This window comes from Uranotaenia lowii, chromosome 1 (genome assembly GCF_029784155.1).
Source record: "Uranotaenia lowii strain MFRU-FL chromosome 1, ASM2978415v1, whole genome shotgun sequence".
Classification (NCBI taxonomy): domain Eukaryota; kingdom Metazoa; phylum Arthropoda; class Insecta; order Diptera; family Culicidae; genus Uranotaenia; species Uranotaenia lowii.
This window is the reverse complement of record NC_073691.1, coordinates 14661664-14673968: the sequence shown is the minus strand read 5'-3', so window position 1 is coordinate 14673968 and position 12305 is coordinate 14661664. Positions and strand designations below refer to the sequence as shown.

At 37.4% G+C, this 12305-nt stretch overlaps 1 protein-coding gene across 5 annotated transcripts in view; it reads right to left on the bottom strand.

Moving 5' to 3' along the window:
- Window positions 1-12305, bottom strand: part of LOC129740127 (low-density lipoprotein receptor-related protein 2) — a 113647-nt gene that overhangs the window by 68384 nt on the left and 32958 nt on the right. Inside the window, exon 1 of one of the 5 annotated variants that reach the window (XM_055731739.1) lies at window positions 11662-11808. The exons of the other annotated variants lie outside the window; for them this stretch is intronic. The gene's annotated coding sequence lies outside the window, so the exon portion shown is untranslated. Of the gene's footprint in view, window positions 1-11661; window positions 11809-12305 lie in introns of those variants that run through there. 5 annotated transcript variants of the gene reach the window in all.

Sequence of the window (12305 nt, the reverse complement as noted above, 5' to 3'; positions counted from 1 at the left end):
GAAATTTTGTGACCTGTTTGAATAAACTTGCAAAAACGCCAAAAATATCTTTATGGTGAAATTCGGTGTGACAGTTTCGCTTGCTTTGATTGAAGACTGCTTGTATTTGTTTTTAACATCGAGCAGTGCCAGAAAATATCATTCTGTTTTCAAGCAAACGAGCAGAAATGAATCACACAAATCAGACTTAAAAAATACCGAATTTGAGTCGGTTTGATTTTGAAAAAGCAGGCAAAACCATGCGCGGTCTTATGTGGGGGGTGATAACAATTGGCAATCGGCCCAAGATTGGCAGGGCAAAACAGACTAATTTTTGTGCGAAAACAAACCAATTTCCGTCCAAAAACGGACCAATTTTCGTCCGGATAACAAACCGATTTTGATCTGGAAACGACCCGGAGCAAACATTTTTGTAGGTATATTTCTCAAAAAACTTTGCTATACGTTTCATATACATTATAAAATCATCTTATATAACTCGAAAAAACAGCATTTACGTACTAAAGTGGAGGCAATATACATACATATTTTTAACTTCTGGCTTAAACGATAAGAGTTGTAAAAATTGGACGATATACAACACCTTTTACCATACATCCTGACAGTATGCGAGAGAGCGCAAGTTTTGCTCTCAATGCATGCAAACCGTTGCCAGTGACAATATTTGCTGCTACTCTTATTGGCCAGTTTATCCAAATGGACCCTCTGATTTTTAGAAATCTGGTTGCTCTGCTTATCGCAAAGAGAACAACAAGGTTATTTTCTCATTTGAATCCCGCACGCGGGAGACAAATTTGCAAAAATGGCGGACTTTTGTCATATACGAGTCGGTAGACTTTAACTAACCATTTTTACGATCATTTACTTGGTTTGGTAGGCATTACGATTCGCATTGACATTGTTAACGAGTTGAGCTGACATTTCTAATGCGATGTTATGTTTGCTGGGTATTTTGACAGTTCACTCGCAAAAACTTTTCGTCGTCAGGAGAGTTGTGTCACCAGGGCACTGGATAGGCCCGAAATTGATTCGGTTGCTGGTCTGTTTTCTAACCGATTCAAAGGTTGAACAAACCAAATTCCGACCGATTTTTTTATCCGGTTAGCTGTTTTGGATCGAAAAATACATGGATCAAGGATTTCTGACGCTACCGGGACGATAAACTTTGAAACTAAAGGAATAAATATGTATTTTTTTCTTGTGATAATTTTTCAATATAATTAAATTTTAATTTTTTTGAAACACTTTCAACCCTCTAGTGCCCAATCCCGCCTTAAAACGGGGTTTACTAAAAAATTTCATAAAATCGCAAGGAATGGTGATTTTTACAAAAAAAAATCGTTAAATGATTGAAAAGATGTTATTCTAAAATTCCTTAATGACGACAAATGCTTGACATGCACGTGGCATTCGCTAGCTGAGAGAAGCTTAAAAGACAATAAAAACGAGAAAATGGACCATTTTACTAAAACCCTGGTTTCTGAAGTCTCGGAAAACAAAGTTTCATATAATTTTTTGTTCTGAAAAAAAAAAGTATTAAACCTTAAATGTAACAAAGACGCTGGATTGCAAAGAGAAAAAATCAAATTTAGTTAAAAATGATGAAACTTGCCTAAAATATTTTGTTTGATAAATTGAATATTTTCCATCAATAAGGCTTTTTTTTAGATCACGGAATACAACTTCTATGAATTTTCACAACTTTAAAATGCGATTTCTGGCCTTTAGAAGCGTTTTTTGGCCATTCTGAGCTTAATTTGGGATCACAACTTTAAAATTCGATTTCTGGCTTAATTTGGGATCACAACTTTAAAATGCGATTTCTGGCCTCTAGAAGCGTTTTTTTTGGCAATTCTGAGCTTAATTTGGGATCACAACTTTAGAATGCGATTTCTGGCCTTTAGAAGCGTTTTTTCGACATTCTGAGCTTAGTTTGGGATCACAACTCTAAAATACGATTTCTGGCCTTTAGAAGCGTTTTTGGCCAATCTGAGCTTAATTTGGGATCACAACTTTAAAATGCGATTTCTGGCCTTTAGAAGCGTTTTTCGGGCATTCTGAGCTTAATTTGGGATCACAACTTTAAAATGCGATTTGTGGCCTTTAGAAGCGTTTTTTTGCCATTCTGAGCTTAATTCGGGATCACAGCTTTAAAATGTGATTTCTGGCCTTTAAAAGCGTTTTTTGGCCAATCTGAGCTTAATTTGGGATCACAACTTTAAAATGCGATTTTTAGCTTAATTTGGGATCACAACTCTAAAATGCGATTTCTGGCCTTTAGAAGCGTTTTTCGGGCATTCTGAGCTTAATTTGGGATCACAACTTTAAAATGCGATTTCTGGCCTTTAGAAGCGTTTTTTGGCCATTCTGAGCTTAATTTGGAATCACAGCTTTAAAATGTGATTTCTGGCCTTTAGAAGCGAATAATTGATACAAAAACACTTAGATTCAAACTCAAATACGCTTGTATAATTGAAATGAATAGCTGAAAAAATTGAATCAACTAGTCGAATTTTTTCTCCGTGTGTAGAGCCATTGAGTACTGTAATATTTATTAGTGTTGAAATGAGTTATCAACGCAGGATCAGTATTTGGAATAGAGTTATCTTAATTCAGGTTTGTTCGTCAAGTCCTTGAACAACTAGCCATTACATCAGCGATAGCTATTTGTCACTTTCCACTTCTCATATTCCCTAACCGGGAAAGTACTCATTCGTCAATGAGTACTTTGATACTCTTACCCCGAATATCTGGCAACACTGTTGTGTTACCATGAACCGAATTTGAGTAGTCTCGCTTAACCGTGTGATTATGTCTTCAGCAATCATTGATCTATTGTTCTCGATTTCGAATTGGACATAGCAAGAAGAACCAAAACAAACAATGTTTTGGTTCTTTTCGTGGCAGCAGAAATTTTTTGGTGCTGTTCCGGATGCAGTTAGGCAACCGTTAGTTTCAACAATTAGCGTGCACTTTGACTTCTAAAACGCATGAATCTTGCTGAACAGCCTTTATTTAACTCGTAAAGCTCGTCTTTCATAGATCGGAACTATATCGAATAGCGGAAATAAGTCCCTCGGCAAGCTTTACTCAGTCATATGTGAATTTTGTTTACGCCAGTTTAAGTTGTTATGTATCTTTGGGTATGCTTTAATTTAAAGTTTTCATTATAGCTCTCTGAATCAGGATTCTGATGAGCGCTAGAATCCTGTTAACACGTCAAAGTAACCGTGTGCCAAGGTAAATTTTAAATTTACACCATAGCGTTCCTAAATGACATCCTTTTGGGCCGTAGTTTCACGATTCGATTAAAATATAGCACTGACAAAATATTGATAGTGATATGACTGCCATATGATCCAACAAGAACCCACGAACTTCCAATGAGAATACCAGCAGAGACACCTGTTCTCGACCCGCACCGCACTACAGGTGACATTTAAATTCCACCCATCAACATGAATGCATGCATGAATGTTGTGGATGTGGACGATGTGGCAATATGGAAGCCTCAATCAGAGAAAAGGGACAGTCATTGCCGACCGGGGGAGTACGAATACGAAGCGAAAGAGCGAACGAGAAAGCACCAGACTCCGTTATTTACCTGACAACCGACTGACGACGTAGACCCGAGTTCATCGGAATAAACACGAAACTAGCACCAGACCCGCAGAACACAAAAAGAGAGTACTTTGCCCTTTTATTATTGAACAGCTGAATGGCTGAAAAAAGCTCGATGTTTGGCTAGTTTGACTGACTGACTGACTGACTTGCAGCTATTCACATATTGTACTTCGACATTAATAACAGTAGAGATAGATAGAGGATAAAAAAAAACAAACTAAACACAAACGATCCATCCATCGTAATTTGTTCTACTTCCCCGTGTGTTTTTCCATGTTGTTTTGTGAAACTTCTCCACATTTTGGACTCGGGTCAGCTATTTGTACATCGTACAGTTGATTCAGCCACAGGTTATTTCTAGCTCAACTATTACCAACATGACTCGACAAGACACTCAACTCATGACCCATTAAAGTGTTCGCATCGATCTCCAGGGGACAGAGTGAGAGTACTTGGCTAGTTCCTAGCTATTGTTGTTTATTTGGTCACCCGATCCCGATTTTCCCTGCAGAAATAGTTTTATTACCGCTCCCCAAAAGAGAGGTTAAAATAATTCAAGTGTGCTATGCGGTAGCAATGCCATGACTAAATGTTAGCACGAGTTCCGAGGTTTTTTCTCTCTCCCCCTGTTCACTATAGGAAGGTACTAAATTTTGCGCAAATGCTTTCAAACGTGGAAAATCCAAACATAAAAACAGAGAATATACGACAACGGCGCACCGGCTAGCAAGCTGTCATGAATAAAGCCGACGACTTTCTCCTTTGACCTTCACGGGCCTTCGAGCACACTCTCCGGTTCAGGTGGACTGACTGGATTGGATGGACTAATCGTTGAGCTCGTTTTTAAGGTACCCTCAGACTGGCGATAGAGTGCTTGATGCATTCCCATAAAACCAAAGGGAAAGGTGTTTGAATCATAAATTTTCTTACGCCCCCTTTATTCTTATCCTGACTTGGTGTTCAGATGCTAGATGTTCAAAATTCAAATAAGAATCCAGTCAGTGCAGTGTAAACGAAACGTGTGATTCCTAGAATCATAGATAATTTGGGATTCGAACTTACAATCAATTGAAGGTTACTCGGAAATGCACACACACTGTTGGACTAACTGAAAGGGAAACCATTTGAAAATATTTAGGTTTGCCACATGGCACATGGGGTGTCTTTGCAAGATCGGCTGCCGGGTTGTTTGAGTGACATCAATACCGGTAGGCGACGAACTCCTTTGTAAAATGAAATCTAATGAAAGTAGGCGTTGATTTGTTTTTTTTTTACATAACACGCATTAAGTTTTCTTCAAACGTTCAACGTGGTTTTATTTTCACTTTGTCGGGAAAACTTGAAAAAATTTGAAATACCGTACAAATGTGTCAATCGTTAACAGTGATCGTCAGGAAAGTAACAGTCTCCTTCGGCGAAGTAAAGACTTTGAGCATCGTTTTCCTTAGGCGCTGTGTAGAGCGGAAATCAAGAGCTGACTGGTAAGTTAAATAAATCGATCAAAGACTATCAGGACCCATAGATTATTTTGTAAGTTCGTTACATAATAATTATTATACGTAAATTTAAAAAAGGAATGTTTTCTGAAAAGTTCTCATTGAAATCATCAAATTTTCAATACATTTATGTATCTTAGATTTTCAAGAACAGTTTGCTGAAAAATGGTTGTACGTTCCAGCATTATCTGCATGGCTTAACAATTTTTTCTTTCTTCCAAAACGTAGTTCCTTCAGTCAATTGATTTTGAATGGTTTTCACTTTTTAAATCTATATTCTATTTCTGGTGGTTTCCCGTTTATTTTATGTTTATCACTTCTTTATGACACACCTGCGCGTGTGTGAAAATTTTTCGGGGTGCTGCGATAGGAAAAAAAATCTGCGATAGTAGGAAAAACGCGCCTAATGCATTTTTTAGTAAGTTTGAAGTAGGGAAGTGAACTTTCATTGAAATTTTTGGTTCCGTTGTTCGTGTCGTAAATACAAAAGTTATCTGAAACCAAGATGAAAGAAGGAACAGAGTATTTCCTGAGACAGATTTTGGTAGGGTAACTATTTGTTTCTGTTTTGAAAAAACGTAAACACCGACTGGTCGCCATTTTGATCTTTGATGATAAGCACTGTTCAATACTTTCTTTTAAAAACTTCTTCAATTAAAAGCATTAACATACCTTCATGTCTTACTTTGTTATTGATTTACAATTAATAAAATTAAGATTTTATATTCTCCTTACCAAGGCGCGCTTGCAAAACCACAACATTTTCATTGACAATTTTATATCGTTACTATCTGGTCATTGAACATGCGTAATGTTGTTGTTATTTTTACCCTACCACGATATGCCGAGAAAATGTAAACATGAGAAATCAGCTGTTCTTCTGACAAGTAGAGAAATGCCTTATACCATCAATTGGAATGACAATAATATGAAGATTTTTGTATCTAGTGATACAATTATCCTGGGTTACCGGCTCAGGGCCCCTCCCCCCGAAGATAATTGAAAATTTAACATAGTTTTAATCATACAGCTTTAATTCTATAAAACTAGGAAAGGAAATGAAAATCGGAATTAAAATGTTCAATATAACAGGTAGAGGACCTTGAAATAATACCTCAAATAGTTTTACCGTTTTACTCTAATATAAGTTAAGGGGGCCCCCTAGAGTAATCATTGCAGAATTTTTCCCGCATTTTTTGGCTGAACGAATTCGCACAAATTTTAACAATACTTGGCAATATTTGAACTCGAATTTTTCAAAATAAAATCCGGAAAAATTTAAGCTGAGTTCACTGATAATTCGAAAAAAAATCAAAATGAAGGTACTGAAACCACCCAAAATTTTTGTTTTAATAAACGAAACACGTCAGCAGCGTTCTTCTCAATTTCCCAAAAAAAAAAACAATTTGGATGAAATAAGCACAGAAAAATTGAGCCTAATTTTGGCCTTAGTTTGCTGTATATTTCCACTTTACTTTGAAGCCCTGGGCAAGACCGAATAAATCCGGAAATAATACATTACTTTGTCTATTAATTCCCTGAAGATGATGCTAAACAGCATCGAAACGTCGGAATAATCAAAAAATCGTTTTCGAAATTTTTTGACTGAACTGCCAAATAACAAACGCATCAAATACCCAGTCAACCTCTACTTAACTCCGTTAAAAAAAAACATTTAAAATCCTTTTAAGTTGTAAACTTTCTCGGGCTTTATTGGGAATAAAATAAATAAAATAAAGCAATCTGGATTGCTCACTTTATAGGCAAAGGTATGCGTATGAGTATTGATCATTCGAGGCTTTTCTCAAATTTAATCTATTTTACGATTTTTTTTTATCGATAGATCGTTAATCATCATAAAATTTTGATCCCAATAACATAAAAAAAATATAAATATGTTTTAAAATTTAATTATTTTAAAAATTTGAAAAAAATGCTAGTTCTGAACAAAAATGAAGACCAGTACCAAGTTAGTAGTTTTTATTCTTGAATAACTTTTTATTCAGTTGATCAGTTGTGAATTTCGAGATGCATCAGAAATAGCAAAGTTTTTTTTTTTAATTTGTAAAATTTATCTATGTATTTTAAATACAGTTTTTCTGTAAATGGTTGAAGTTCAGTAGGCCGAAACGTAAAAATCAACAGTTTCAATTTTCTCTTGCATAAATCACCGAAAAATATCATTCAAAGAAAACCATAAAAATATTGAATGAAAGCTTCCCTTTTCCTTTCCCTCTTCTCGTTGGAGGGAGGGTTCTCAATCAAAAAAAAAAAACATTTCTCGAACTCAAATGTACTCCCTCGCTAAATTTGGTTTATGCTGTTCGATTAGTTCTGGAATTATGTAAAAAAATGAATAGATGACCCCATCCTTCCTTCACATCTCCCCACTGAAAGGAAGGATGGGTCTCAAAACATCGTAGAAACATTTCTAGCATCTTAACAGTTTCCTATGTCAAATTTAGTTTCATTTGCATGATTTGTCATCGAAAAATGCATTAAATTGTAAGGGAGACCCCCTCCCAATGTGTATCTCCCCAATGAAAGAAACAAGAGCCCTAAATAATTATAGAAACATTTCTCGTACCCAAACAACCACTCATATCATATAACATTCACTTGCTTGATTAGTTCTAGAACTGCCAAACAAATGTATGGGAGCACCCCTCCTCCCTTTCTATTTTCACACTGGAAAAAGGGAGGGGTCTCAAACCATCCTTAAAATATTCTTCCTACCCATATACCCTCGCATGCCAAATTTGGATTCTTCTTTAACAAATAAGGAATGCTGAGGAGTAATTTTTCAGGTCCCAGTAAGCCGTGACTCAGAGCATTTCACAATCTTTTCATCTCCATATTCGATCAAATCTGGTGGAGTCCACATCCGGCATTATTGCAAGGTTGCCGAAAAAAAATCTGTGTTTTTGACAAAACAATCTCATATTCTGTGATTTGAACCAAAAATTCTGTGACGGTTTTTTGTGACGCTATTTCAGTACTATTTCTATGAAGTTCATTTGGAAATCATGCTAAACATCAACAAATTGGAAACTACTCACGGTTTGAATGGAAAAAAATTAATTTATATTACCTTGTTTCATATTTTCAAGAATAAGAACCAGAAATAAAAAGTCAAAAGTGACATAGGAATATAAAATTTTGGAAATCTGTAAAAAGAATTAGGAAATCTGTGAATTCTGTGAAAAATTTTAAAGTTCTGTGATCTGTGACGAAATTTTGCTCAAAATTCTGTGATATAACAGATTTTTCTGTGATCTCGGCAACCTTGCTTCATTGGGAATCACTTTTACTTAAATGATTTTCTTTTTGGCCTATTGGTGGACTTTCCCAAGGAAACAGCACAGGATCTGGGGGGAAACTCACTGTTCCATTATTTTTTTCTAAGTAATAGCAATGGCGAACCCACGCTGGAGGTATTATTTGTATCCCTTTTTAACAATAGTACACTGTTTTCAACACCATTTTCTTAAGTATTTTTCTTTTTGGAAAACTTTGGCGGACTTTTCCAAGAAAACAGCGACAGATCTGACTCCAATTGCTCACCCACACTGGGGGAATATTTGGTATCCCCATATCACAATAAACGGCATATGTGTTTCACCAACATTTTAGAGAAACGCAATCGAAAAGAACTAACTTTCTAAACTTTTTTCAATAAAAAATATTTACGGAGCTCGTAAAAAATGCGTGCGATGTCAACAAAAATCAAAGCCTACTCTAATCATAGGATAACCGGGCCGGGGTGATCATAACAAAATGATGTCGATGTTCAAGATTTCTGTCAAAAACGGGGATATTTTTTAAAATAAATATTGAGATAATTTGGTAAAATACAGTTCCCCCACAATCATTAGTCACTTAACGTATCCTTTCGCCACACAATGCTTGTTTATTCGGGTGTAAGTTGACCAAATATCAAGCTTTGCATGAATTTCAGTCATTAAATGCTTACCCTTTGAGCTCAAATGTGTTTTTAATTTCAATTTTGTTGAAAAATAACATAATTTACCGAAACAATCAGCGTTTTTCAAAACCGCAATTATGGGTCAAAATTGTAGCCCGTAACAATTATTAGTCAAATTGCTCACAATTATTAGTCACATAGAAGTCCATGGCAACACCCGAATATCAACATGGAAATCATCGCGTTTCTGGAAAACATTCAGGGGCATTCCTGATAGTATAAATTCAAGGGGCATTCGGCTTGAACTATAGCAACCAAGAAATGTTTTGTTTTGCTAGCAAAAAAGTGACCCATGATTGTGTGAAATTTGGTAGTTGTTTTAACAATTATGGGTCAGTTTTGATTTGCAAATAAGTTTCAAATTTCGCATTTTATTCGCTCAGTTTCATTTGCAAAACGTAAAATCGTCCTTTTTGTTTATAAGAGACCAATTTATTTTGTTGGAGTTTTTTAAATACACGCATAAGGGGCTTAACGGTTTAAGATGTCAACCTTATAACATTGAATATTTTTGCGATAGTTCAACAGATAATTATTAAAGTATGACAAAAACTATTCAAACAGCAATTTTACAGTTATCAAGCGCACACATAATATTTTTAATGCATTTTGATGATATTATCGATAAAATAAAAATAGTGGTTTGAAAAAAATTATTTTAGTTCAGAAGATATTAGCAGTTTAAATGACCGGTGACTAATGTTTGTGTGTGACCCATGATTGTGGGGGGACTGTATATATAAATAGTTCAAATATTTTAGTGGTATTCGATTCAGCTTAAGACTCTCTTAAATTAAAATTCAAGAAGGTTGAAATTGCAGCTTACAAAATAAAAAATGAAAACAAGAAACCAGATGCTCGTTAAGTTTTCAGATTTTTCCTGTGAGATCCCAATCATCAGAATGAAGCGGCCAACTTTTTAAATTTATGATTGCATTTTATTGGACCTGCAGATCTTTTATGGTAACATTTTTGAACAGTTTCTGTACTTCTACAAAACAGTTCCGGGACTCTCATCAACCTTCTACTTCACACGAAGACAGCAACAATAACTCAATATGCCCTTCCTTAGAAATATATCTGACAGTAAAATCCCTTGCAGAAAACGTCGACCGATCACGACTATTGACGAAACCTAGAAAAGCAACACTTCTGTACGGCGCATCATCGCAGGGCCGGGTGTGCAAATTTCTGCTTGTTTGAAGAATAAATGTTCATAAATTTCCAGATTGGCGGAAAATTCTTAAAAAATGTTATTATTTTATTATTTTTATTGAAAAAAGATGGTTTCAAGTGAGGAGCTCTCAATAACACTTTTCACGTCTAAAATATTGATACTTGAAATCAAAATCTACCGAAAAATATTAAGGCTATTAGAACATTAAAAAGATGCATTTTTTTTCCTTAATCCCAGCCGTGAAAAATCACAACCTTGGCGTGGCACGGCACGTCCACGGAAAACATATAAAAATGCAAAGAAGATGGTCAACCTCAGCGAGCAAAACGTCGGAAGACGAAGAAGTTGGATGAGCAAACTAAACTGGACGAAGAGGATGACGACGACGACGACGACGAAGACTACGGCTACGACGACGATCGGTGATGAACAAACAGGAGAAGGCGAATGGCCACGACGACGACGAACTGAGACGAAGACGGCGACGGTCAAGAGAGGATAGGAAACACCTTTCCCTTTCCCATTGCTTCATCACCTGGTGTATCGTTGTTTCCTCTTTTCCCTTTTTCCTCAGAGTTAGTTCAGTTATGTTGTTGGTTGAGTGTTGTTTGCATTCATAAAGCTATTCCGTCTCTTGTATGTGACTTTTTCTTTGATTTCGTTTCCTCCTCCGAAAACAGGTATCTCGTCGACGGAAGGTTGGCATGATCAAGACGAAGACGAAGACGATCGAGGTGGAAAACGGGATTGTGGGGCTGCCACATTTCGCGCAAATCCATTCGACTTGGCCTGGCCCGATATGTGAGCTGACTATGGAATGGCCCAGTCCAGTCCAATCCACTCCAGGGAGCTTACTTAAGGGGGTAAGTATCACACTCACTTACTTGTTGTTGCAATTTCACTTCTGGTTTCGTTGCATGTGCGCGAATATCCGCTCGATCGAGATCTGGATCTGGTTGCAGTTTGTCGAACTTTCCAAAATCCGTTCACAATTCGCTTGATCACTACACTACCTCTTGGCGACGATGTCTCTTTGAATTTCACCGCGCGATCACGCCCGATTCACAACACTCGGCTAAAAGGATGTCCTCTTTACACACCTCAAGAAGAGCGCACACACAAATCAGAAACCTCGCGCAAACCTAAATCCCCGTAAAATGTCGCACAGCACAATCGATCGCTTTGTTACGATCATCATCATCATCATCCTCACCACGAGCACCCCACAAAACCCGCGAAAGCCCACAGCAATTTCTAGGAGATCGCGCTCATTAACCGAACCACCAGCAAAAGCAGCAACAGCAACAGCCGCACCTTAATGTGCTGTGATCTGCTGAGGTGCACAGCACCACACCGAACACACGAGACGAGAGTTGTACCTCGGTTCCCCCAAATCCGGTAGAGAGAGGTGGTGGCCGCAGGAACTTGTGTGAAGTAACAACAAGAACACCAAAAACACTACACGGCACACCGACGAATGACGGCGACGAGGACGATCAATCCGTGCCGATCTTCATCGGACGGTGGTACTCAGCACACTGACTTGCCGTGGGCTCTGGTTGGATTGCTCAGGTCCCTCGACCGGCACTCAACTTTACTCGATCCATTCGGTCGGAGACACAAACATATGGAGAAGGTGTTCCCAGCGAAAAACCGATGGAAATGGGTGGGTGGTTATCTCACCTGATGAGTGTCCCTCGAGCGACACTCAATTGAAAAGTTCATTCGAAATTTGAGATTAAAAAAGCACGATCACTCTCTCCCTCTCTGTATGAGAGCAACTAAACACCACTCAAAGTGGGTGGTGTGGTGCTCAGATCTTTTCATGTGTGGAGAATCTGTAAGCCGGAATCAATGGAATGAATCCATAGGAGCCGGCGACTCCCGCCCGCGTGTTTGTGGGGTTAGGCTGGCTGGTGTATCTTATTAGATTGCCGGTTCGGTCGGTTCCAGTTCAGCAACACGGACAATACCAATGCATTCGTGATCTTCTGGATAAGACCTACACCAATGGAAGATAACA